We start from the raw sequence: 23,062 nt of genomic DNA on the forward strand, positions 1-23,062 counted from the left end.
TCAGCCTAAGATCTTTGATGCTCTCCACTGAGACCTAGGATGCAAGTGAAAAAAACCCCACAACTAAACTTCCTGAATTTGTAGAGTGGTTCATCGGTTTGGTCTTTCAGGTGAGGCAGTGAGAGCTAGGTAACATGAACACCAACTGCAGTAAAAGCAGGTTGAGTCCATTTCGCAGGACCACTGAGCACAGAGAGCTCAATGTGAGCTATGTGGGGCCATGGGGGCACTCACAACCAGGAGCTGGGGCACTGCTTCTCACTGCTGTCTCATGCAATACTGCTCTGCTGACCATCAAGCTGCCAGACTCAAAACTCTTCCCCCAGGCCACCGCTTCTGTTGGCTCAGGTGGATGCTCCTGTCTTGTTCTGTCTTCCCCCATAACCTGCCAGGTACGTTTCCAACTTGTAGTGGCAGCATTGTGGCTGGAGGCTTGAGATAACGTGTAAAGCATTGAAGATAAGAAGCTGCTTATCTTGAAAAAGGGATTTGTTATTTGGCAAGGTGCAGAGCAGCTGTGTTAGGCAGCCTGTGCATGAGAAGTAGTTTTTGACATAGTACAGGCTAATTTTGTTCAGACTGTTTTGGAAGCAGGAGGCTGTGATGCTAGTTTGGTGCTAGTGCTGTACCAACCTGAGCAATGTATAGGAGAGAAAAGCACTTCATTGGTAGAAGTGACTGCTTTGTGGTTTATGATCACATTTGCTAAAAATATTAGGGCTGTAAAATTATCTAGTTTCTTTGCTGTGATATATGCTACCTTTTAATCAATTCTTTTAGAATAATGTTAGAGAGGAGTCACAAATTCAAGAAAAACACAAACAAGAGGGTAAAGATGAGCCCCAATTTAAGAGAGAGATTAGTTTCAGCAAGGATCTATGAAGTCCTAACCCAAAACTGGTTTTGCATCCAGATATGCCTTTAGACTGTAGAATGTGAACCTCTTTGTTTCTCTTGGATGCATTGAGATCGAAATCAGACCTGCTTATTCAGAACTGATTGGTGCTGTTGTACAATTGTGAGAAAGCTGTTTGTGTTAGTGAGAGAGATGGCTTGCTGGGAATAGCCATAGATCTCCTGCCCAAATTCTGGAAAGACTCTGGACGCTGGCCATTACATGTAGATGGCAGGTGAAGAGGTTGGTTAGGTTGGCATACAGAAAGATCTGGCTGACCTTGAAACTGAAGTGATGGTATCTAACTGTGGAGAAGGGGCATAGGATTTCAGCCAAAAACATGAATCTTGAGCCTTCATTTCCATGAAGTAAGAAATTACCATGAAGAACTGTAATGGATCTCCCACCTGAGCGAACACCCCAAGCAAGGGTATATCTAGAAACTACATGAAATGCAAAGATAGCATGAATATCTAAGGAGCCCATGTCCTAGAACTCAGCTCATGAATAAAAAGTTGAAATGAAACATGGCAAGAAAAGAAGTAGCAGAGAGAAATTTTTTTCAGCCTCATAAACAGAGGAAGAAAGGAAGGAAGCGGAGATGCTATACTTTTATGTATATATACACACACATGTATATATGCCATGGACATAATCAAGAGTCAAGTAAAACACTGCTCCATAAGGACCTTCTCTTTCACGGTGGAAATTATAATGGAAATTATAAGATAAAGATGGACTAAGCTAAAGAGAGGTGCCAGGAGTATTGAAGCCAGGACTGACCCCATTTTAAAATATTCCTTGCTTATATAGATATTTGGCCATGAAGTTTGCAGGTGATACAGCTGGGAGTAATATCATTACTATGGAGGACTATTTTTTTCTTACAGGAAAATTATTATATGAACTTTTGAACTAAAGATTGAAAGCAGTAGCATGAAGCGCGCAGTTGCCTTTTAAGAGAAAAGGAGCAAGAACTTTTGCAATAGCCTGGGAAGTCATTCCGGAGAGACGCTGGCGTAGGAGAGAAAAGAATGGATTGTCAATGTGACTCAGCTGTAAGAACGCCTTGTAAAGCTGTGGGATGCATCAGACATTAAATTATTAGACAAAGCAGCAGGAGTGTAATTGCAGAATCTGTTTTTAAGGCCCCGTTTGGAGTATTTGGTACAGTTTTGATCCCTGATGTTTAACAGAAAAATAAATACAGTGGAGAGGAGCAAAAGGACTCCTAAGATGGCCAGGTCAGCCTTCAGAGATTCATTCCTATGAAGAGAAGAGTGGAGTTTGTTGTTTAGCTTAGCAGACAGTAGATTTACAGAATATGCCAAGTTTCTCTATAAACATATAAAGAAGGAGACTACTTCAGTTTAAGGTTAAGTCTGAGTCTGAGACTAATCAATTATGAGTAGATTAAGTTGAAAATTGCCAAAAGCTTTGTAACCATTCTGAAGAGCTGTGCAGCTTTCTGGGTGACTTGTGGGCTTGCTTCTATATGGAGTTAAAGGAGGAGATTATCTGAGGGTAATCTTAGAATAAGGGGTGGAAATTATAATGGTACAAATCCTTGGATTACTAGTAGTGTTAGTCGTGGTAAGAAAGGGGTGGAGACTATTTGACAGCTGTTAATCTTTGGTAATATTAATATTCTGTTACTTCTCTGGGATTTTGCTTGTCATCTACTGAGGTCGGGAAGTTTTTGTTTTCTCCCTGATGCAAGCTGAATTCCGCATCTGGATTTTTTACCTTTCTATAAGTATCTGATATGGGTGACAACTGGAGTCAAGAGACTGCAGGAGGTGTGCTGGCTCTTTGGCTGGTATCGGATGCTCTGGTGCTCAGTGGTCTGCTTTACTCATGCACTTCTGGCTTGCTAGATGGCCACATTTCAGAAGACAAAGGAATTTTTTCTCTTAGTCTGGCAGTGACTGAGGTGTGGAACATAGCCTTCCAACCACCTGCAGGGAGTTTCACCCAATAAATTTCCTTCTATTGCTAGGTGAATAGAAAACATTTTTTTGTTTCTAAATGTCTCTTAGGTGGTGACTTACAACAAACCTCAGTAAAAAATTTTGCCTAATAGTAGGAATAGCTGCTGTTTCTTGGAAACTCTTTGTCTGGAAATGGTGGAAAAGAGAAGGACTTCAGTCTGTCAAAGATGTTATGCAACTGCATAGGAAGCACATTCAGCTCCTGGCTTCATCACATGCAGTCTTTCCATTTGAAATATTTCTTATTTTCCCTTTCTTACTGTCTATTTCCTGAGAAAGAGAGAACACCAGAAGTAATGCTGAAATGTACCGTGTGTTCCTACTTTTTCATTGTTTTATAAATCCTTGTGCAAATGACTTATTTTACATTGTAAAAAAAAAAAAAGAAAAAAAAAGACATTAAATTATAGGCTGAGGAACTTTGTCACTATCCTGTAGATTTTTAGTTTGTACTCAGAGTGCTTCCCCAAATGCAGCAACTTGCTAACCCGTCAAATACAGACTTCAGGAGAAAAACTGCATTTCAAGAAGGGGTGCTCAGCATCACTTATTTAAGCAGATGATTAAGCGTAGGATTGAGTTGTTGTCCTCATGTTTTATTGTACATACTTTATGAAGTCTAATTCCATGTGACTTTCTATGACTAATGGCCTTATTGCAGTATGTGAAATAGTTGGCACAGATTAAAAATAATCATAACAAATTACTCGGGACTGTTGTGCAATAATGAAGACAGGCATGAGCAGACACAGAAAATTCCAATCTTTCTCTAGGCTTCTATTGAGATGTTGCTAAAACTTTAAAATATCTATTTCTTCATTGTCTCATCCACATTGAATGTGATCTTTCCATACCTTGCAGTGTATGAGAAGTCTCTCATAGATGCAGAAAACCCCAAAATGGAGAGACCGTGATTTGTCTGTGACTTGAATTATCTCATTGTTTAGACGAGGGAAAATAATGCTGTTCTGATCAAGGATTTGTGCGCGTTTTGCTGACTCTGGTGGGTTAACCTTGTCTGTCTGCCAGGTGCCCACCCTGCCGTGCTCTCAGTCTCCCTCCTCAGCAGAACATGGGCAGAAAACAAGATGCAAGAGCTTGTGGGTCAAGATATAAGGACAGGGAGACCACTCACCAATTACTGTCACATGCAAAACAGGCTTGACCTGGGGAAGACTGATTGAATTTGTTGCCAGTTAATAACAGAGTAGGATAGTAAGAAATCAAAACAATATTTAAATACCTTCCTCCCTCCCCCCTTTTTCCCAGGCTCAACTTCATTCTGGACTCTTCTACATCCTCCTTGAGGCATGCAGGGGGATGGGGAATGTGGGTTGTGGTCAGTTCATAATATTTTGTCTCTGCCACTCCTTCCTCCTCATGCTGTTCCCTCTCTCCAGCATGGGGTCCCTCCTTTGGGCTGCAGTGCTTCATGAATTTCTCCAATGGGGGTGATTCCCACAGGCTGCAGCTCTTCAAGAACTGCTCCAGCATGGGTCCTTTCCACAGGGTATAGTCCTTCAGGAACAGACTGCTCCAGTGTGGGTCCCCTACAGGCTACAGCTCCTACCAGAAAACCTGGTCCTGTGTGGGCTCCTCTCCACAGGCTGCAGGTCCTTCCAGGAGCTTGCTCTGGCATCGACTCTCCAGGGGCTGCAGCTTCCTTCAGGGCACATCCATCTATTCTGGCATGGGGTCCACCATGGGCTGCAGGTGGACAACCCGCTTCACTGTGGTCTTCACCATGGGCTGCAGGGGAATCTCTCCTCTGGCACCTAGAGCACCTCTTCTTCTTCTTCACTGACCTTGTTGTTTTCAGGGCTCTTTCTCTCACAGCTGTTATGCAGCATTTTCTACACTTTCTTAAATATGTTATCACAGAGGCACCACCAGCGTCACTGCTGTACTTAGCTTTTGCCACTGGTGGGTCTGTTTTGGAGATCCGTCCAACCTGGGGACAGCTACTGATCTCTTCTCACATAAGCCACCCCTGAAGCCCGCCCTGCTACCATAAGGACCCTCTAAGGCCCACCATAGTGCCTCCACCAAGATACTACGCTTAGACTCCTTTAGGCAATGAAAAAGTCCAAATGTGGGCTGCTGGTACAGTTTTGAACTACACAAATGTTTCTGGTATCTTTGTTTTATAATATGCTGCAGCTGTAAAAGACTACTAAGCACTATGAAAGGTTTTTAACCCTTATTTCTAAAGTCTGGCATACTAATGAGCTGAGTGTCCTTAGGAAGGTCCTTAAAAAGCCTGTTGCAACTGCCTAAGCTTTTTCTTCTCTAATGGGGGAAAAAGCCTCTTCTCTATTCCCACCCTGAGGATATGCCCAAGTCTGCTACCTGTTCTCTCCTACAAGCTATTTCTGCTGCTCTCTTTCCCTGCATCTCTTCCTCCTGTCCCAGGGTACCCTAAGTCACATGCAGAAAAGCTTCCTGGTTTCTGCTCGAGCATCAGATGGTCCCAATCAACAAAGCAAGCTGGAAACCTGGGATGACTCCAGCAATAGGCAGGTGTGAGAGAGCTTGATGAAGGTACGATGACAATGAAAGAGAAATGCATCTGGCTCCCAGGCACATTCGTTGTGCTGGATAGGTCACTGAGGCCATGCCTATGGGAGTGTCACATATTTGCTCTGTGCAGGTCTCCAGCTGAACAACACACGTTAACCTGCCTTGCAAGGAAGGCCAGAGATGATACTGGGCTGGAAATGGGGCAGGAATATACATGTCTGCAACCAGGTGCAGAGACATAACCGGTATATCCCTCAGCAACCTTCAACAGCAGGGGAGAACTTTTCCTTACATTCACCTGAAATGTTTCTAAGTTAAGCAGATGTCAGCCTAAGTTATTACAGCTCTGCTGAGATCGTTGAGTGAGGACCTGATCCTACATGTTAAAAGCACAGTTTTTTTCATTTTAAATCTAAATCTTCTGTCTTGTAAAGAATTGTCTCACCAGCTAGAAAAAGGATTTTTCACACCCTCTGGCTGATGATCCCTAGTCAAGTATTCTCTCTCTGTCTGTGGTCAGCAGTAGTAGGAAGAAAGCTTTGAGCCACACACAGGACATGGATGCTTCCTGGGGAAAGTTTCTTGCTGGTTCAGAAACCAGCTCTTGGCCTGTGGGCATATCAGTTATACAGATGGATAAAACCATTATTGTTTCATCCAGATCTGCCGCATTTCCTTGAGGATACCTTTGTTACTAACCAAAATGACATTTTAGAATAATGCGTTGCTACTGTTTCAAATACCCTATGCCTAAACCTAACTAAAATCTTATCTAAGTACATTTAAACTTTAACATTGGTAATTTGTATTTGATGGATTTGAGCCATAAAAGGCAAGGTGGAACTGTAAATTTGGTAATGTCCACCTGATGTTTTATTTTAAAAAGGCCAGCAGCCTTTTTAAAATAAAACCAAACAAATGCTCTGAAAAGGCTTAAATAGCACAAGGTGATTTCCAATAAGCTTTAGTTTTGTTCACAGGTTGTTTTTTTATTCCATCCCTTTTATGTGTTGTCCTGCAATCATAGTCTTAGTCATTACATTACAGGGTGAGAAGTACTTGAGATATTTTCATGCTGAATAAACCTAAGACTTGAGTTTAAACATAGAAAGCTTTCTATGGTTGAAGTGCAGTATGTTTTTCTTTTTCAGTCCTGTTTGCTTGTCTCACCATCACTTGTTACTCTGTTTTGATGCTGTTATCTGTTTTGGTCATAGACTTTCATAAACCAAAGGAACTGATCATTTGTGAAGTTTTGGTGGTCACTGATTCTCATGTGTAGTTTCAGAGAAGCCACATGATAGTGAAAGGAGGAACGTAACGAATCCTATCTCAACAGGATCTGAAAGGGGATCCACACAGGGTATCTTGCTGAAGTTGCTAATTTTTCTGTGTGCCCTAGGCAGTAAAACTTTTCTCAGAACGAGAACTCAGACATAAATGAAATTTATCCAACTGAAAGAATACCTGTGCTAACTTTCATGCAAATAGCAAGCTGCAAGCAAAAAGCCTCCCTCAAGGAGCAACTGTTCCTGGCTTGCACATACTTTCCACTCCAGATGAGAACCTGCGGGGATCAAAAATACAGTCCCTGTTGTCATTGGCAGTCATGCTCCAAAAGTTATCCCTTTTGGTGCTGCAGTACCGTGTTGTGATTCGTAGCCATCTTGTGTTTCAGTACATCCATACTTAGTTGTTTCAAATGGCTGTGGTCTTTGTTTACTGAGGAAAGAGAACATTAAACCTCAGCTTGTCCTAGTGTAAAGAATTATCAGTGGTTTGGGTTTTTTATCCAAGTTTCTTCACCTGTGGCAGAATTCTTTGAAATTATCCCCGTAGGCCTTGTCTAGGGAAGAAGGGAGGTGAAATTTGGACATGTGGCAGAGCAAATGGTTTGAGGAGAAAGGACTGCGCTTGACCAGGGACTGAGGGTGTTTTTTGGCTAGAGGAAGCCTATGTCAAAAGGACAAACTCCATTTAAACTACAAGTGAAACGGGCAGCTGCCACTTCAAATCCAGAAAGGTGTCATCAGTGAACCTTTCAAAGTAAAGAGCAGGGGAAAATTCCCAGGGAGCAAAGCACACAAGTTTCAAGATGACATAACTGCTACTGATGAAGCCACAGAAATTCTATGTCCGTGAGGAAAGGGTGGAGGACAGCAACAGTCAAACAAGAAAAGAGAAACAGACAGGACCAACAAAATTCTTTTTAAATGAGGCACCAAAAAGAAAATCAAAACAGTAGTGCAACCATTTCTAGGCTAGATGTGGTCATACTACACGTATCAGAAACTTGATGGACAAGAGATAGTCAGTGGTATTTCTGTTAACACCACAGCAAAAAGTAGAGAGGAGAGACAGTGTGAGATCTTCTGCTGAGGAAGAAGTGAGGGAGATATATGTAAATTACATAATAAAGAATATGTATTTCATATTTCTTTAAAATACATATAGAAGTCAATTTAGAGTCAAACGAGGTGAATCAGCTAACAATTTCAGCTGTACCACAGAATTCTATGGATTAAAATTTCAGGCTCAGATAAGAAAAGTGTAGTTATGTATAGTATATGTCTTCGTTAACGAGTGCCCACCAGGATAACAACATCACATGTGATACACCAAGAGAAGTCACAGAAGCTGCAAGGGCAGGAAATGCAGGAGTGATGGAAGACTTCCACCACCTCTCCTTTTTCCCCACACCCACAGATTGGGCAAGTGTCACATCAAGGCATGATGTACATCAGAAATTTTGAAATGCAATTAGTGGCAGCTTATTCCTGGAAAAGCTGTTGAGGAAGCCTGCAAGAAGCAGTGGAGTCCCTTCTTTTTTCTCTGTATATCAGACATGGTCCCGAAGGCTGTAATCACTCTATACCAGCGATTGCATTGCACTCTCGGCATCCCTGCAGGAGCCATAAAAGATGAAAGAAAAAAAACCCTCCATGCACAAATGCAGTCAGCTTCAAAAAGGGAAACTGCATAAGAATGAGGAAGCTTGTCAAAAAAACAGTGATAAAAGATGCAGTACGAGAGTTAACATTTTCAGGAAGAATGGGTTTACACCTCATGTTGGAGACTCTGAACCAGGATGTATCACCCACCACATCCAAGGAGGAGCTGAAGGAAGCAGCTGGCTGAACGGCCAGGCAAGGTTCGTATTCACAGCCACAAGGCATTCTTCAAAAACTTAAGTCAAATGAGGTTCTTGAACTCTTGCAGGTTACTTGTAAAATACAAGGCCGGTCAAAAAATCTGAGGAACAATGTCATTTTTTAAGCATTTCCAGAGCCTGCTGGGTGGGTAAGAGCAGCTCAGTACCAGAGAAGCACCCACAGGAGGTAAGATTACAGCAGAAAAGCTAAACAAGTTATGTGGCTTTCTATTTGATGTGGGAGGAACAGGCATGTTTCCTCAGCTGCTGTGCGTCACAGCATCTGCTTAGAAGAAAGTTGTGTGAAAGGTGATGGGATGAAGCTCAAGTAGCTGCTGTTGGTCATTGGTTGCTACACAGAGCTGTTCTCTGTCCTGGTACCGCTCTGAGAGTCAGAAAAAGATGTAGCAAGACCACATCATAATCTTAGACAAATTGTTTATGCCCTACAGGGCCTCCCTTTCTTCCTACAAAATTGGGATAACAACTTTCCCTTAAAAGTCCTCCATCAGTTATGTGGAATTCCAATACTGCAAGAGTCATGCTTGTGCAATGCAATGTGTAGACAGGGCTGGTTACTTGCATGAGTAACTCCCAGCTCGTACCTCCACACTATCACCTGCTTGCAAAGAGAGCAATGCTGAATGAGGAACCTCTGTGACCCAATATCTTAATGTGATCTTGAGAGCTTGCACGTCTGTTTCTTTGAGTAGCTTATTTTTCTGAATATCGGAGATGCTTTGAGCCTGATTTCTCAGGGGTTGTGATCACAGACATCCACCTGATGGTGGGAGATCAGCTCTTCTGAAAATTGAAGAGAAGCCGGGGCAGGGGTAGGGGTAGGGATTTGTTTGGTATGGCATTGGTTGTGGATTTGTGGCTGGGGTTTGGGGGGAGGTTAAGCATTTTGAGTTAAAATTTAGTCTAATTTTAGATGCCTGAATATCAGGAGTTTAGCAGAAGGTAGGCTCTAAGACTTGGACTTTATTTGGTATATGATATAATGTGTGCATTTAGAGCTAAAGAGAAAGCACAAGTATGATTGTTTTAGAAAGAGATCTCCTTAAACACAACTAATAGCGCAGACCTGTAAATGGTCCAAACCTAATAGCTGGGAGCAGTAGACAGCATGTGGAACTAGGATGCTGGTGAAACAGCATTCTTTAGTGGACTCACAGTAGTTCACAGCAGATAACAGATGTGTGATCAAACAGAAATATGCATAGAGAGAAATTCTTGGACATGAGAATTAGATTGTAACCTATCAGTTTCCTCCAGAAAAGAAAATACCATTCCTGATCAGTATGGGAGGTAAATCTGAGACTTGAGTCTTCTCTTGATTATAAACACAGAGTAAGCAGGTCTTTGTGCACAATAAGAGTCTTTGTAAAATACATCAAATTAATATTAATACTAGCTATGCTGCAAAAGAACTGAAAAATAACATTAGCAATCGCCACTGTCCATACATCAAAAGCAAAGCAGAAATCTTTGTTAAATACCTCGGATGCACATGTGTTGTTAAATTACTGTGAAGATCAATTGGTTGATCATTCACAAAGCAGGAAATGCAACCTTAGAGCCACCTCTGCAGCTTTGGCTTGGCTCCTTGTGTACAGAAATCAGGGCAAGCTTTTATTCACTGATCATATTCTCACTCTATGTTTGTGTATTTCAGGATCTTGCCTTCTTCAGGGCAAGGATAATGATGTTCCTTAATATTATTTTGTTGTTGTTAAAGTGCAAAATGACATCTTCATCTAGCCTGCAGCTGTGGATCCTCGTAGCTCTTAAAAAACAGAATGCAGCATCTCAAGTCAGAGAATGGGGAACGCACAATTAGCAGCCACTTTTAAAATGTTTGGGTTTTGACATCTGCTTAACATCACACAAATATGCTGTTGGCAGAAGGAGGGACAGAAGTAAAATGATCAAATCCTCCTTAAGTCATCTATCTGTGAGGCTACTGTCTGTCAGATTGCAGTCTTCTGTTCTGTGTCCTGTGCATGCCCCAATTTCTGTAGCAAATACGACAGAGCTTAGACAGACTAGGTCTTCCTTTCTACAGGATCAGACCACCCCTAATGGATGTATTTGCTGTGCAGAAAATGAGACCTGGTGCTGTGAGAATGCGCCATGGCATGGCGGTGCACACACATGCAAATCACTAGAATTATAATTAGCATTTGCAAGGTGGTTTACATTCTGATATTTCTTAAACTTTCAATATGTGAGATGATAACATGAAAATACTGTCTTTTAAAATGTTTTCTGTGTGCCCCTCTGTTAACGATGAAGGAAAAGAGGCAAACCAGGACGTAGGTCCTGAAGTATTAATTAAATATCAATAAGATGTCAAAATCCCAAAGTGGACCCCTGAAACTCTTTTTGTGCAGTGTCATGCAGTGCAGGGAGGGAGTATCTGCCTGAGCCAGTCTCCAAACTGGAGGTGCCTCAAGCACTGCTTGGGTTTGTGCCCAGGGTGGCCCAGTCTGGCCAGCACTCAGTGTAAAATTGCAATGCTCCCTGGCAGTTGGGGCAGAGGAGCACCTGCCTTCTGGGTGCCAGTTTCTCCCGTGGGCTTCATCCAGTAAATATTTTCAGGATCTTAATAGAAGAAAATTTTGGCCAAGTGAAGAGACAGCAGCTAACTCTGCCTGCAGTCAAAAGACAGCAGCAACCCCCTTTTGCTATTACCTCTGCTCTGGAAAGGGCACACAATCACCACCATAACCCACGGCAAAAGGTAAACAGGAAAGCCCCAAGACGGCACATCTCCTTTTCCTCATCTGTGGGCATTTTTGTTGCCAGTGTGGAACAGCCACAGTCATTCAGAAGAAATTATTTTCTACTTTAAATTATTTTCCTAGGAAAAAGCATGAGGTAGACTTACAGAATCCTCTGTTTATGTGCTTTGCTCATATAGTTCAGCCAAGTGGAAACAGACCCTCCTAAAACCCTAAAGGGATTTATGTCTAGGTCAGATGCAGGGTGCTGCAGGGATCACAGCTTCTGCATATTCCTGTCTACACCTGAAAATTGGACATCCTAGTTCATTGCATATACCCATATTTTTCTTCATCTCTAAACAAGCAAGATAAAGAATCATGTTATCCAGATCTTTGAGGGGAAGGTGGACAGAGGGTGAAAAGCCTTCATCGTATTGTTAAAGTCCTGGTTCAGCAATTAAGGCAGAGGTAGTCCCCACAGCATTCTCATGAAAAAACTGGCTACCCAGGGCTTGGACGGGCGTACACTCTGCTGGATCAAACACTGGCTGGATGGCTGGGCCCAGAGAGTGGTAGTGAATGGAGTTAAATCCAGTTGGCAGCTGGTCACTAGTGGTGTTCCACAGGGCTCAGTGTTGGGGCCGCTCCTGTTTAATATTTTTATTAATGATCTTAACGAGGGGATTGAGAGCACCCTCAGTAAGTTTGCAGATGACACGAAATTAGGTGGGAGTGTTGATCTGCTTGAGGGTAGGAGGGACTCTTCAGAGGGAACTGGATAGGCTGGATCAATGGACTGAGGCCAATAGTATGAGCTTCAACAAGGCAAAGTGCTGGGTCCTGCACTTGGGTCACAACAACCCCATGCAGCACTACAGGCTTGGGGAGGAATGGCTGAAAAGCTGCCTGGCAGATAAGGACATGGGAGTGTTGATTGACTGCTGGCTGAACGTGAGACAGTAGTGTGCCAAGGTGGCCAACAGCATCCTGGCCTGCATCAGGAATAGTGTAGCCAACAGGGCTAGAGAAGTGATTGTCCCACTGTACTCAGCACCGGTAAGGCCACACTTCGATTACTGTGTTCAGTTTTGGGTGCCACAGTATAAGAAAGACATTGAGGTGCTGGAGAGGGTCCAGAGAAAGGCAACAAAGCTGGTGAAGGGTCTTGAGAATAAGTCTTCTGAGGAGCAGCTGAGGGACTTGAGGTTGTTTAGTCTGAAGAAAAGGAGGCTGAGGGGAGACCTTATTGCTCTCTACAACTACCTGAAAGGAGGCTGTAGAACAGTGAGCATTGGTCTCTTCTCACAAGATACAACCTATAGGACAAGAGGAAATGGCGTCAAGTTGCACCGGGGGGGGGGGGGGGGGGGGGGAGTTAGGTTAGACGTTAGGAAAAACTTCTACACTGAAAGGGTTATCAAAGACTGGAACAGGCTGCCCAGGGAAGTGGTTGAATTGCCATCCTTGGATGTATTTAAAAGCCATCTAGATATGGTGCTCAGGGGCATGGTTTAGAAGTGGGCGCGGTAGAGTTAGATAACAGTTGAACTTGATGATCTTAAAAGTCTCTTCCAGCCATAGTGATTCTATGATTCTAATCCCAGATCTCTCCCAGGCTTATCTGACCTCATGCTAATCACTTAACTACTTTGTGCTTTGTTTCTCTATAAACTGGAATGAGAATTACCCTATTCTGTACTTACATCAGTTCAGCTCGCAAGCAATTTGGGGTGGGGAGTTCATGCTTACGAAGGAAGTCCTTGTTACCACAGGCTCTTTCACTCAAATTGCATTAATAAACAACTAGTGGTAGAGTAACCGGGTGGCTTATCGTGTGCTATGCAAGGGAAAGGCTGTCCACAAAGCAGGCTCCTTCCAAGCACGTCAGGAACTGTCCCACCAACGCCAAGTGAGCAGGTAGACCTGACCAAGTGAGACCTTAACTACCTGCTTACCCAACAGACGGAGCTAAGATGAAGTATGCAGGTGAATTCCAGTAATGGAGTAGTAGTTTTCTGAGCACTCTGAAGAAATGTCTCCTGGGTCTCAGTTCTGATAGCATCTGTCCCAGTTCACTGGGGCAGAGCCAGGACAGCTCCTTTTTCCTGTGTTTTGGGATGCATGGAGGGCTGTGGGACTCCAATAGGATTCCAGGAAATAACATCAAAGTAATCTAAACCATATTTTTATTGCATTTCTATGTTCATCTAATTAACAGTCGCAATTATTTAATAGTTAAGGATAAAAAATTAGTCAAGCCTTTGTCCTTAGAGATATACTTAAATCCCTGCTCATATTAAAGTTATCCAAATAAACCGTCAACACAAAGCTTAGGATGATCCTTGCTAAGGGCAGGATGATGTCTTCAGCCCCCACATATTAAAAGGCCAGATGATTAAGCAGGAGATGTTACTGTATTGGATTTATGTCCTCAGTCTCCCCCACGTACGGAAGAGTTAATATAAACAGTTAAATATAAACTGTTTATATGGATTTCCCCGCCAAATAATATTAGTATATAACTGGGCTTGCGTTTTCAAAGCCAAGGCTGTTGTGCAACCATCTGAATTTCAGCACATAAACAAAAATTTAAAAAGCATACATGTAAGTATCTTGACAGGCAGGAAAATATTATATATCTTTTCATCAACAATGAAAACAAACAGTTTCACTTATACTGATGATAAGTGATTGTATAAGCCAGCCTGCAATATAGCATACATATGTTCAGATTCCTTGATATCCTCCTTTTCCTTCTCAGTAGCCTAGGTGTGTGTCAGCGTTGAGGTCTGAGGGCTAGCTCCAGCCCAGCAGGGTTTGGATGTCTTCGCTATTGTTGGACCCTGAAACTCTTGAAAGCCTGTGGCACCTGGTAGCATTTTTGTGTCCATAATAAACAAAATCCATAGTGATTTGGATCAAATTCTGCTGTAGGTATGCTCCCTAGGGTGGTCTTTTTTCAGTGCTTTGTCAAAATGAGGTGGTTTTTTTTTTGTCTCTGCTAAGCTTATGCAGGTATTGGCCAATCTTGGAGGTAGAGGCTCCATCCAAGAGAGGGGATAAGCACGACTGAGTTTCTTTCAAGGCTTATCTAATGGCTTGTACCTCTGTTGTCTGCTGCAGCAGCTTCATCTAAGCACATACTTTGTGGATCACACCAAATGAGGGATGAGAATCAAAGCAATGTTTCTTATCCCTGAACATTGGTTGCGTCCTTCCAGAGAGGATGTAAGCCTTTTTATTGTGATCTCCTGAGTACCTGTTACTACTGCCAGGCAATATAGCAGCATCCTGTGTACAACACTGAGGTCCACCAGGTGAGAGATTAACAAGATCTGTTCTTCATTCAGTGGTAGGAAAAGCTCATCTCAAATGGGTTTCAGTTCTTCGCCCCAGTCTGATTTCTGACTTAAATAATTTTCTGGACAAGAATCTGCAGTGAGAGGAAAGTGAAGCTGGCTGTTAGCTGGTTTCTCTGGATCCATCTCTGGTGTGTTCAGCAGTAAACTGAGCAGTTCTTCCAGTGGCTCTGGGACAAAGGAGGGTAGCACAGAGCAGCTCAATGGCACAAGATTGAGACGTTAAGGTAAACAGGACATATTATTGTGTGAATACAAAGGGAATATAAATATGGGAGAATATAAATATGATTGTGAAAGGCAGGTCTGGAGCAGAATCACTACAGGTTATTTCAAGTCTTCACAGACACACAGAGCTTCTCCAGAGAGGTGGGGTGACAAATCCTTGCAGAGTTTTTGTTACAGACACAGAGCAACAAAAGGAATTAATTCTGAAATGGATGTGAATGTTGGTATTAATTTCATCAGTCTTCAGACCATAATGCAGGCTTCACTTGAGCATTGTATTTAACAATAGACAGATAATTTCCTGCTCCCACTGACAGGTTATCCTGTGCGTGGTTTCCTAAATGTTGCAAAGATTTCACATCTTTTGTGTGCTGCTGTCTTAAGAGGTTACTATGACATATAATTTATGAAGACGGTTATTTTCACTTTGTTCTACTGTACCATTTTGCCTGAGCAGCAAAAGAAAATGCCATACTAAAAAACAGAACAGAAAAGTTTCATGGGTTTATGAAAGCCAGGTCCTACTTGACAAACCTGATCTCCTTCTGTGATAAGGTGACCCACTTAGCGGATGAGGAAAAGACTGTGGATGTCGTTTACCTGGACTTTCGTAAAACCTTTGACACCATTTTCCACAATATTCTTCTGGAGAAACCGGCTGCTCATGCATGGTTTGGATGGGCATATGCTTTGCTACATAAAAAACTGGCTGGATGGCCAGGCCCAAAGAGTTGTGGTGAATGGAGTTAAATCCAGCTGGTCATGAGTGGTGTTCGCCAAGGCTCAGTATTGGGACTGGTTCAGTTTAATATCTTTATCAACAACCTGGACGAGGGGATCAAATGCATCCTCAGTAAGTTTGCAGACAACACCAACTTGGGTGGGTGTGTTGATCTGCTTGAGGGTGGGATGGCTCTTCAGAGGGAACTGGATAGGCTGGATCAATGGACTGAGGCCAATAGTATGAGCTTCAACAAGGCCAAGTGCTGGGTCCTGCACTTGTATCACAACCACCCCATGCAGTGCTACAGGCTTGGGGAGGAGTGGCTGGAAAGCTGCCTGGCAGAAAAGGACCTGGGGATGTTGGCAGACAGTTGGCTGAATATGAGCCAGCAGTGTGCCCAGGTGGCCAAGAAGGCCAGCAGCATCCTAGCCTGTATCAGGAATAGTGTGGAGAGCAGGACTAGGATACCGATTGTCTCCCTGTACTCGGCACTGGTAAGGCCCCACCTTGAATACTGTGTTCAGTTTTGAGCCCCTCACTACAAGAAAGACATTGAAGTTCTGGAGCATGTCCAGAGAATGGCAATGAAGCTGGTGAGGGGTCTGGAGAACAAGTCTTATGAGGAGCAGCTGAGAGAACTGAGGTTGTTTAGCCTGGAAAAAGGGAGGCTTGGGGAAGACCTTATGGCTCTCTATGACAACCCAAAAGGAGGTTGTAGGGAGGTGGGGTCAGTCTCTTCTCCCAAGTAACAAGTGACAGGACAAAAGTAAATGGTGTCAAGTTTTGCCAGGGGAGGTTTAGATTGGATATTAGGAAAAATTTCTTCACAGAAAGGGTTATCAAACATTGGAACAGACTGCCCAGGGAAGTGGTTGAATCACCATCCCTGGAGATATTTAAAAGATGGGTAGACATGGTGCTTAGGTGATGTGGTTAAGTTGTGGTTTTGGCAGTGCTACGTTAATGGTTGGACTCAATGATCTTAAAGGTCCCTTCCAACCCAGATGATTCTGTCGTTCTATCATTGTTCTGGTGCACATGGCTGAATAATAGATTTTTGGCAAATGTTGTTCTAGACCACCAAATGTTTGATCTTGTGATGCGTTTTTTCGTGGCCTACGTGAAGAATAAGCTACTATAAACTGCCATCTTTCCCATGTAAAGATCAAAAGGCATGTGAATGCTGAGAATAAAAAAATTATTAAAGTGTCAAAATTCCAGGAAAGAGTTCAACACCAGTTATGTAAGGAAGCTTTTTGAGGTTAATTGTTAGGAAGAATGTGAGACCAGACGGTATCTCTGCATGCATCTCTGTGCTCTGTATCCACACTAATCCCTCCACCTATTTTGCACAACTAGTATAAGCTAAATAGGAAAGGGGAATGATCTCATATTACTATAGTTTTGACATGGATGGGCTGATTAGTACAAGACAGAGATCAGGGAACAGTTGAACCACACCACACAGGACAGTGTAAGCTCCAAGTACTGGAAGTTTGTTTTTTCAGAGCTCTATCTACTCCCAACACTAGATAATCCAAGCACAAAATCCAGGTTTATGGCATAAATAATCTTTGTCCATCTCACTGCTTATTAAGCTGCATGGCTATACTCATCCAGTGAGGGATGTAAGTACTGGCAGTACATGGGAAGTAAGTTCTGAGTTACTATCCTTTCTCTTGAAAAGCAAATATTGAAAGAAAGAGGATATCTACACTGCCGTTGCAGTTTTACTTTTTTACTTTTCCTCCTCTCCGGAACCTCTCCAGAAAAGAGCAAACCCTTTAAGTGAAACCTGTGTTTCTGTTATCTGGTGCTGTGGGAAAGCCACTGGCAAGGCTTGTGTTTTGTGGCACTGTTTGAGGAGAGGTGGCAGTGAGCTGTCAGCACTGCAGGAGAGTTAAGATGAGGGAGGGAAAGGACCACTGGAAGCAACCGCCTTGTACATAGAGGAGAGCGCATCAACCAGGCAGACCTTTTTTCAGGTTGGAAATATTTGAAGGGCTTGAGATGACCCAAAGCCCCTTCTAGTAGGAAAGATGAGTGCCACGGAACCTACAAGGGTGGAGCTGGGGGAAGAAGGTGTTGCCTGTGATAGCAAGGAGTTTAGGATTGCAGAAGGAAACAGCACCCAGCTCTCGCCTCTTACGCTATCCTGTAACGAAATGTTTGTGATTTTATACCAGGAGTGAGTCATACCCCTGTAACTTCCCTTCAAGGGCTCTTCTGTGAATTGTTTACTTTGCAAAGGCAGGGCTTGTTGCTTCTAAATCCTTCCTACTTCTTCAGCGGGTTGCCAGAGGGGTAGGCAGGGTGCCAGCCTGTATCAGCAAGTTCCTTCTGCAGCAGCATGGCCATAACATGAGTCAGTTTCTACAGCACCAATCAATAGCTGAGCCCTTGTGCTGTTTTACAAAAATGTCCAAAAGCAAATGGGGTTTCTGTGTTGTGTGTAAAGCCTATGCTAGGAGTAGCCAGTGACTGTTCTGTGGGCACTGGGAGCTGAGGTGCTATGGGATCTTTCGGTGTGGGGATGGCATGAAATCAGAATTTCTTCTCCACGGATTAACACGTTATGTCAAAGGAAAAAAAAATGCTGTTGTGTTCTTTTATCTCAAATGAGATGAAAGGTTGGATTTGCCAAAATTACGCTGGGAGGGCCACTCATTTCAAAAGACCTGAAGCAGAAATGGGTTTCTGCTTCCCAGCTGGCCAAAGCCCAGGGATCCGTAGCACAGGCAGATGTCCAATGAGGCCAAAGGAAGCGGTGGATGAGCACTGTGCTGGCCAGCCTGCTAACGCCACCGTACTCTGCACCACAGTCACATTTGTGGCATTTGGAAGCTTTTTTTTGTCCGCTTCTGGGATATTGTCAATGTGTTATATTGTTTCTCCAAAAGAGGTAAAAAATGATTGAGAATTGAATCCAGATGTGACACTTTCTGGGTTTATTTCCTGAGTGCTCTTACCACTGCTTTTACTGTCCATGGCGAGTCCCATGATCAATTCTCATCTCTGCTTGTCTGGACTTCCGGTGACCCTAAGGAAATCCCATCATCTTGCTCTGCCTTTCTTCCTTATCTCTAAACTGCTGGCAAGACTTTCTTCCCCTCTAAGATATATTTTGCTTATTGGGCTAAAATCTGTGATGACACAGGCTGTCTTTTGCTACATGTGCAAGTGAAGTGCCCAGCAGAGCAGACCCCTGAAATCAGGAGGTACCAGGGCACACAGAAACCTGGATGTAGATGGGGGATGATTTGTCCCAAACCGTCTGCTAGTACCACCTCACGTGGTGGGGCAGCTTTTAGTATGCCTGGGAGATGAAGAGGGAGTGGGCATGATTCAAACCCTTCCCTAACTTGGAGAAGACAGCAGGAAACGAGAGTGCTGCACCTCAGATGGAGTGTGTGACTTGTCAGCAGAAGCCTGGTGCCTAAGGTCTTTTGAGTCGCACCATTAAATGTCCACCCAGTTGAGAAACAAGAGGGGTAAGACCACCACAAGACCCTGTTTCGTTAAGAGGATTTATGGTAAATATAACTGTAAAAGCAGTTGTCACTCTGCAGGGATAGGAATATAAAAAATACTTCTCTACTGGTTCTCTTAGCAGACTGTTTTCAGCAGTTTTGAACTTCCCATGCACTCATCTTTAGAGCTGAAATTGCCAGTGCAGGGGTTTTGTGCCAGACTGAATTTTTTCCCTGGAAAATATCCATTAGGACAGTTCATTCTTGTCCAGGAAGCACAGGTTATGTTGTCCAGAGGAAAGGCTTTTCAGAGCACCCTGCTTAGGTAGCCAGCCTCCTGTCAGGACCAAAGCCAGCTTGCTATGCTCCAGTGTCCTAAGCTGCATTACCTCACTGGACTGATTTGCAGAAGTCTTGAGCACTGGACGTTACAACAAAAATTAATTATACAATAGAAGCTACTCTGAAAAAATCAGGTCTTTAGGTAGTTTGCTTCAAGCCACCCAAATTAAAGGTTGTCATTTACATTTCCTCCATGACTGTGCTCCCCATTTGTGCAGAGAGGACAGTATCATCTACATCATCGACTTCCATCTCACCAGTCAGTAAGTTTACCTTGTTTTTGAGACACATGCATGTGTACTATGCAATGTGTCATCTTCAGAACAGGGTTATGCATGACAGAAATGGGGACAGAAAAACTCTCAATGCACAGTACATGTATAGCCAGCGCAAGTAGAGATTGTGTGTGAGCTGTGCTGGGACAGGTGTTTAGGCACTACTACTGCACGTTGTATCACTCACTTGACCTCAGATGATGGCTCTGGGCATAGGATGCTCTTGACATATTGGCAGCTTAGGCAGAAACCACTGTGTCTTTGGGCAGTTCAAAACTGGGACTGCTTTGCCCCAGGGATCTGCTGGCTACTTCTGACTGGCCGGGCTCCGTAGGGACATTCAGAACAGCCTGAGAAGCCCCTGTGATGGTGGTGTTCTAAACAACGTATGTACGTGCAACATCATCAGAAGTGTCTCTGTGCTTGCTTAGAGGAAGGGCTACACTGGTTTTGATGTGCTTTGTGGCAATTTTTGCCTGAAAGGCTGAATTAAATTTTCAAATCATGCTAGAACAAAAAATAGGCAACCTCTATTGACTATGGAGAGCGTAGTATACCAAGGTGTGATGGTGATAGGTGGCTTGTGGTGATTTGTTGAACAGAAAAGCTGCTGAATCTATTGGGATTATTTGTATTCAAGTATTTTAAAATATATATATTCATTTTATAGGATCACATTTTGGCTGACTTCTGAAAACACAGAACTCTGTACTTCAAGGGCCATTTGCATCTCTGATCTGGGGGTTGGGTGGGTGTGCATTGTACTAAACTTCTGGGAAAGCAGAAACTCCTCAAGTCCCGTAAAAAAAAAAAAAAAAAAGACATTTTTTTCCTGGTTGAAGGCACATGACTATCTATTTATACAGTGAATCTCATGATCTCATGATGCATTCACTTTCCTTTAAATCGTATTTCCCGTAGACTAGAAAGCACATGTAATTAAAAGGCATCATGGCACAGACAAATATACTTTTTCATAACTCCACATCTCAGTGAAAATGCTCTCCAAGTGGCAAGTGATAATTTTGAAATGTCAAGAAAATAAAGTTTTTTTCTGTAAATGACTTTTTGACACTGCCTTGGTTTGATAATTGTGTGTAACGTTTTTCAGAGATGCAGGATTTTCAACCTGAGGCATGTGGGGAACCTTGTCTTTTAGGTCTGCTACGCATTCCCAGATGCTGGGGCAAGGCAAGGACACATTTAAATTTTCAAGGAATCTAAGCAGTTTGGTCACTGGCAGGTTGGGGAGGAAGGGTTGGAGCGCTCTTATTATTTCTTGACACTCATGATGCTAGCCCCCTGGAATGTGAGTACCATTGTGTGAAGAGCTTTATAGGCAAGTCATGGGCAAAGCATGTCTCAAAGAGAGAAACAGACAGATTTTCCTATTTATTTCTAAAGTGCAGGGCAGGGATGGGAGGCCCAACAGCTTGCGTAAGAAGTCATGGGAAGCACTGTTGTGACCATCCATTAGTTCTGCCCAGAGTGACCTTCTGGTGGACATGTTGAAAACATCCCACGGAGCAAGGAGGCATCCAGGGAGTTTCACTTCAGTGGTGTTTCCACATGCCTTCTGCTTTCATCCCTGCTTTGGATGCCCGGGTCTTGGAGGCACATCTTCAGGCCAGGGTATTGCAGGGTCTGAGATTTTGCTGATCTGACATGTAAAACAAAGGGTCCTTCGGCCCCCGTGTACCCTTTTGGGCTTGTTTTGTGTTTCAGAAAGTATAACTGGGGAGGGTGGTGGTGTGTGTGTCTTGACGTAACAGATTCTGTCAAATTCTGAAGCCTTATTGCTTGCCTCTTCTGCCTGTTGCTTTTCCTGCCTGCATCAAGGTTTAACGTGCTTTGGTGTGCGGGCTGCCCTGGGTATGGACATCTCCCTCCTCCCCATCCCCGTGAGGCTGGGCCACATGCAGCTCCCCTGCATGCTGGAAAGAGGAACGACTTCGGCACTGCTCCGGGACTGTGCAGCTCAAACTAATCTTACTCCTTGCTGATACTGCCAGCCTCTCGGAGCAGAAGAGGCAGTTTAGTGAAAGTAGATGAAGGGTAGAGAAATGTGTCAGTCAGTTGTCTTCTCAGTCCATATCAAAGAAGCGAGATACACTTGTGGTTTGTGAGATTTTTTCTATTTTATTTTAAACTAAGGGAAATCAACAAAGCGAAGTAAGAACAAGAGTAACATTTTAATTGGTAACAGATTGTATGAAACAAAATACAAGACTTCAGACGTCTCTGCAGAAAGTTGTCTCTCAGTTCTTTAGAGTTACAATACATAGAATATAAAATTACAAGAGCAAATAGCACCCCTAACTGCCCCAACCCATCCCAAATCACTGTTTATTTCCATCCAGCTTCTTGGTTGCTTTGCTTTCCCGTGAAAATCCATCCACAAGGCTGTGTCATGCTCTGAGGAATGGTAGAGGAGTTTTCAGCCATGAAGGTCCAGGTGGCAGGAAAGCAAAGCACAGAGCCCCTGGGAGAACCTGCCCAGGCAAAGGGGAGGAATCACACCATGGGGCAGCTGGGATGTCGTGCAGCCACAGCCACCTGCTTTTCAAAGAGCACTTTGTCTTTGCTGAGGTCTTGAGACCTTCCAGTGATCTGCAGGTGATTCGATGCTCATCATCCCAGGAAGCGCAGCAGATAGCCAAGGCCTCAAAGCGAGCAGCATCTCAGTACCTGGTGGTTCCCCAAGCAGGTGAAGGGTGTGCTGCTTCCCTGCTAGCTCACATTTCCCAGATCCTTGCTGTGGTACTGGCACGGCTTGTGCTTTGTGCTGGATATCAAAGCTGTGCCTGTGCATGGGAGGTGGTAGGGAGGGATGCTCAGGCCCTCCCTGTTTCATGTCAGGACTGTTTCTGCTCTGCCTTGCCCTGCTTGCAACACCTGCTACACAGCATAGTAAAAAATGCTGGGAACAGTTCTCCAGCTCTCCGTCTTCTGCTCTCTACTCCTTGCCCATTCCCCTCATGTGCATCTTTCTAGTGTTATCTCTTCTCCACAGTCTTGACTTACATACAGCAACTTCCATTACTTTTCTGTGTTACTCAGCCAGCAGCAGTGCATCCTTTATGGCAGCTGGATGCAAAGCAGCTGCATTGGCTGGATCTGCAAGCTCACTGTGGTGTGCGCATCTGGACTGTGGCAGGGAGCTGACATGAATTCACAGAGGGGCAGAGCTGCTTGTGCTTGACTGGAAAGGTCCTTTGTGCTCTGAACTACCCATGAAGATGGAACTTCCCCAGGGAAGGTCCTCTGTGGTGTTTCCTTTGCTAGTGGCAAGGCTGTGGATGGGGCTGAAAAGCTTTCCTTCCATCACAGATTGTTTCTGAAGTATTTTATCCCTCTGCTTGAGACACGTTCCTTCAC

This window comes from Vanellus vanellus (assembly GCF_965231255.1).
Source record: "Vanellus vanellus genome assembly, chromosome: 5".
Lineage (NCBI taxonomy): Eukaryota > Metazoa > Chordata > Aves > Charadriiformes > Charadriidae > Vanellus > Vanellus vanellus.